The sequence below is a fragment of the Furipterus horrens genome, unplaced genomic scaffold, assembly GCF_987537825.1.
Source record: "Furipterus horrens unplaced genomic scaffold, mFurHor1.1.pri manual_scaffold_10, whole genome shotgun sequence".
NCBI lineage: Eukaryota > Metazoa > Chordata > Mammalia > Chiroptera > Furipteridae > Furipterus > Furipterus horrens.
In genome coordinates this window covers 75,626,684-75,631,918 of record NW_028327180.1, presented here as the reverse complement: position 1 = coordinate 75,631,918, position 5,235 = coordinate 75,626,684, and the positions used below count along the sequence as shown (strand labels likewise).

The following is a 5,235-nucleotide window of genomic DNA, read 5'->3' as shown; positions in this document are numbered from 1 at the left end:
GAACAGGAAGAAAGCATGTTAGTACACTGTTTTTAACTCCTTCACTCTGTAATGTGTTTCATAATTTCAAAATCTTTATAGCAGCCTATGTGGAGGAATGCCACACTCACCTGACACCAATAGAATATTGTACAGGGTAGGGCAAAAGTAGGCTTATAGTCATGAGTATGCAAAACAGTTTATTCTTATATCATTATTTATTATTGTATTATTTTCCATATGAACAACTGTAAACCTACTTTTGCCCCACCCTATGTGTCAATTATACTTATTTTTTTTGAATCCTCACCCAAGGATATGTTCTATTAATTTTTTTTTCTAGAGAGAGAGGAAGGAGAAGAAAGAGGAACATCAGTCTGTTGCCTTCTGTATGCACCCCACTAGGATTCAAACCCACAACCGAGGTATGTGCCTTGATCTGGGATTGAACCCACAAACTTCTGTTGCAAGGGATGATGCTCCAACCAACTGAGCCACCTGGCCAGGGTTAACTACACTTAATTTTTAAAAAATGAATTAGTACAGTTTACTGGCACAGGATCCAGTGAAGAGGGCAGCTTGGCCGGTTCCAGAGATAGGGGATCCCAGAGAGGGCAGGTGGGGCACCCTAGTCTATAGGAAGGTAAAATAAAGGATTTGGCTTCCTACATGCAATGGTGTGTTCAGCTTGGGACCTACCACGTTAGTAACAGAAAGAGGGCTGTAACAATGTGATTTCACCAATAGGGTAATACCCTAACAATATTACATTTTTACTTAGTATATTTTGTTTCTCACCACAAAGAAAACAGTGGTTTCAAATATTACCATTTTCTCAAACCATTCCTGAGAGGCATGAAGCAACTCATAATGGTTTGCCATTTATGTGTTGAACATGTATCGCTGAAAGGGGCAAATAAGTTAAAGTGGACTAGAATTTGGAAGTCCTGTTAACTATAGTATTTTATTTTAATTGAACTTTGAAAGAATGAAGCTTTAAAGTTAAAATTTTCACTGGAATATTTAGTCTGTAGCCAGTCATCAGGTGTTTAGAAGTTTGGCATGACCAATTCTTCACAGTCCATTTGCTAAATGACACATTATAAAAACAAGCACCACTGAAAAGGATGTGCTTGTTTCCAAAGCTTCAATCTCACTGTAGGCTGATTGTTTTATATTGGTCCTTGTCTAACCATTTTATGGTGCAAGAGGCTCTAAACCACATATATATGTTAAAGATTCCTTGAAATGTTCTCACATTGGCAAGGACCAGGAACACTAGATAAAGTCCAGAGAGGTTGTCATTCTGGCCCCAACATAAAGGCCACCCAGAAGGATCAGGATCTTACAGTCCTAATTAAGATTTAGTAGCCCTTAAGGTGCTTATTCTTATAAAATAGCCTAACTCCAAACCACAATTAAAAAACTTGTGCCCAGATCCTAGTAGTAGCCTTGAGAATGCTATTTAAGCTCAGCAGAGCTCCAAAATAAAAGAGCTGAACACAGAGAAAGATCCACACTCTGATGATAGACAATTTTAAAGAAGGATCCCGAAATTGTAGTTTAGGATAACACATTGTTGGTAATTTGTGTCTTTCAAGGGATTTTGCCTATCCCATCTAATTTGTCAAATTTATTGGCTTAAAGTTGTTCATAATATTTCCTTATAGTGCTTTTAATATCTGTAAAGTCTGTAATGATTTGACAATATTGGGCTGAATGAGCCAACTTAGTTTGAAAAAAAAGAAGTAGGGAATTTGAGGTTGCTCTGATAGACCTTATGAACCATAATTTTCCAAGGAGCATTCCCTACACCTCAACCAAGAAATGCAGATGAGGCAAGTAAAAAAAAAAAAAAAAAAGATTCTAGTGATGGGGCTGTTGGTCTGATCAGCTGCCCATTTGTCTGCAAGCTGCTTTCTCCCCCATTCCGCGCTGCCTGCCACCGCAGTGCAGCTGCTGGCCAGGAAGCCTGAGGAAGGGCTCCCTCTGGAGCTGATGGCAGTGGCACTTTGGAAAGTGCTGGCAGGGGGTGGGCTATAAAAACAATTTGGCCTGGGAACAAAAGGCATCAATCACAGCAGTGGATGGGGGAGAGCATTTTCTGGGTCACCTTGGAAGCAGGAAAATAGACAAACATCATTTTGCTTAGTCATCTCCCCTTTCCAATGGACTGAATGGTCTACTTAATTTAATAGGAAAGCTGCGCATAACTACTCCACGGAGATCTTTTTCTTCAGTCATGTGCTTTGGTGAGGCGGGAGAAAGCTATCTCATTTGCAGTCTCCATGTGATGATGCCAGAAATCATTGGACTCTACCTTTAGTTAGTAAACTCTGTAAGCCTGGGAGTTTCTGAGATTTAATTAACTTTCGGAAAGCAATTATGGATCTTAAATGAAAGGTCCCAAATTAGTATAAGAAATGTTATTAGTGAGGGGACTAACAAAAATAAAGAATCCAAGAGAAGCAACTCAAGTCACAGAAATAGCAGAGTTGAGCCATCTCAATAAAAAATCAAAGCTTAATCTAAACAGTTCTTATAGTTACCTGCATAAGAGAAATCGCAGTATTTCTGAGCTGGGAGGGTACTTCTCAAAACTATCTGTGACTCTTTCAAATCAAGCTAATCTGTGGCACCCTTAAACCAGGGCAGGTAAACTATTGCCCTGGGTTCTCTTCTTGAAGCTTGATTTTACTCTTCAGTCCCCTCCGTGACCCCAACCAGAAGCTGAGGTGGTACGCACGGGTGAAACATGTTCCATATTTCTTGGCTAAGTATAAGAGGGCTGGCAAGAAGCCTGGGAAGAGGGGGGCTTCACCCCAGATCTAAACTTCTAAAGAAGAAGAATATAAACTTCTGCTTAGTTTCAAGTCATAGGAGAACTTCATGCTTGCTTTCTTCTTTGAGCACTTTGAGTCCTGGAGAAAGGAACTAAGTGATGAATCTGGATTAACTAGGATACAACACCCAGTGTGAAAGAAATGCATTAAGTCACCAGCATTTAATGATACAAGTGTGTATGCAGTACAGTTTATGTCAGAATGCGGTCTTCTCCCCTTCGTAGTTACCTAGGAAGTAAACAAGAAGGCGGTCTTCTCATTTTCCTATTCACCCTATTCACTTTCCAGTTCTGCACCATGACATAGTGATCTCAAATGTGTCTAGAATTAAATAATCCTGTGGCTAACTACATTATTTTCCATGTGCATGTATTGTTGTCTATTCTATCTCCAAAATACATCTCAAATTAGTCTTTTTTCTCTGTTTTTCCCTCTATTAAAAAAAAAAAAAGGCAGAGATGACTTCCAGTATGGAATTATTTTGCTATATACAACGGGGCCTCCTTTTTCCACAAGAGGAGGCTCTTATGGTGAAAATGACCTCCTGAAGCTGTTCCACGGAAACCCCATTGAAAATCCATTTGCTTTTTCCTATGTATTCTCGGCCATTGCTCAAAATATAGCAATCTATTATCTAGCCTTAAGACTTTAATGCTGTATGAAAGGAGAGAAGGTTAGCACTCCCTGACAGGGTGGAGGGACCCTCGGGCCTAACGACATGCATACTGATAAGGCATTGCCACCAGCTTCTTGGTAGCTAACCATGGTTTTTGGGAGATTAAGATTTTATAGATCAGAGTGCTCCTTCTCTCTCTGAAGAGGCCTCCGCCTATCTCCCCCTTCTTCTCCTGGTGTGTTTCCATTGCTTTTTCTTCTTCTTCTTTCTTTCTTTCTTCGTTTCTTTCTTTCATATCACTTAAAAAAAAATCCTCACCCAAGGATAAGTTTTCATTGATTTTAGAGAGAGAGAGAGAAACATCGATGTGAGAGAGAACTTCATTTGGCTGCTTCCCTGTACGCGCACCAACTGGGATCAAATCCACAATCTAGGTATGTGTCCAAAGGAGGGATCCAACCTGTACCATTTGGGGTACAGGCCAATACTTCAACGAACTGAGTGAGCCACCCAGCCAGGGCTTATTAGCCTTTTTTTCTCCTAAGCTCCAATGGCCTTTATTTTGCCTCTGTAACCTGTTTCCTAAGCCCACTTGGCTCACTTCTTCCAGGGCTCACTTTCTAAATAAGCTTTTGATTATTAAAAAGAAACCCTGGCTGGTTTGGCTCAGTGGATTGAGCGTCGGCCTGCGAGCTAAGTGTCGCTGGTTCGATCTTCCAGTCAGGGCACATCAGAGAAGGAAAACTCTGATTCCAAAAAACCTCCGCTGCCTTGCGGCATACCTCTTCGGGGGAAAGGCTAAGGGAGTAAACCCCGACAGAAAATTCGGAGCCGGAGTCCCTAAGGCGGTTTGACGTTGTAGTCAACACCGGCAACTCCTGCGGCGCACCTGAAGCCAAGCTGTATTGACTCCGTCTTTCCCTTGGACCCTTCAGCTGCGAAGAGAGGGGGGGTCTGCTGCATGGGCAACAGCAGACCCTCCATATCACCCTGCCCAGGCTCTGTAGCTTCAGCTCTTAAGAAGCTACACCATCGTCTCTCGAGACGGACGGCTGCCGACGACGACGATTAAAAAGAAAAAATTTTTTTCTAGTTTTTGGTTTTATTGATTTTCTCTAGTATAGTATTTATCTGTTCTCATTTTTTGTCTTTATTACTTCCTTCCTTTGTGCTTACTTTGGGTTTGTTCAGTTTTATCTTTTTTTCTAGTTTATTAAAGTAGAAACTTAGGACTTTAAAAAAACAGATTTTAGCCCTGGCTGGTGTGGCTCAGTGGATTGAGTGTCAGCCTGTGAACCAAGTGTCACTGGTTCGATTCCCAGTCAGGGCACATGCCTGGGTTGCACACCAGGTCCCCAGTTGGGGGCGTGCAAGAGGCAACCGCACATTGATGTTTTTCTCCCTCCCTTCCCCTCTCTCCAAAAATAAATAAATAAAATCTTTAAAAAAAAAAAGAAGTTTGGCTCTATATAAAAAACAAAAACAAAAAGACCCAGATTTTAGTTTGTCTTCTCAACACTGAAGCTAAAGGGGTTTTGAAATACAGCAGGCAGGCACATCTGTCTCCGGAGGAATATGCCCAAAATTTCAGATAAATGCCAGCACTGAAAACTTGCTAAACATTTTGGCCATAAATAGCTTCAAGTCGGTCTATTAATAAAAATATTGCCAGCACTTTGAAAATGTACATCCATTAAGACGTTCGTCTTTTTAATTCTTAAAAATAAGAAAAACTACAAAAGTACTTAACATGAACACCATAGAAAAAATTTAAATACAGCTAAGCAAAAATAAGAA

The 5,235-nt window shown here is 40.7% G+C and overlaps 1 non-coding gene across 1 annotated transcript; it reads left to right on the top strand.

Annotated features, from left to right (window-relative positions):
* Positions 1–3,473: 3,473 nt before the first annotated feature.
* Positions 3,474–3,595, top strand: LOC150000744 (U6atac minor spliceosomal RNA). Its single transcript, XR_016513860.1, has one exon. It is a non-coding gene; the product is annotated as a U6atac minor spliceosomal RNA (small nuclear RNA).
* Positions 3,596–5,235: the final 1,640 nt, after the last annotated feature.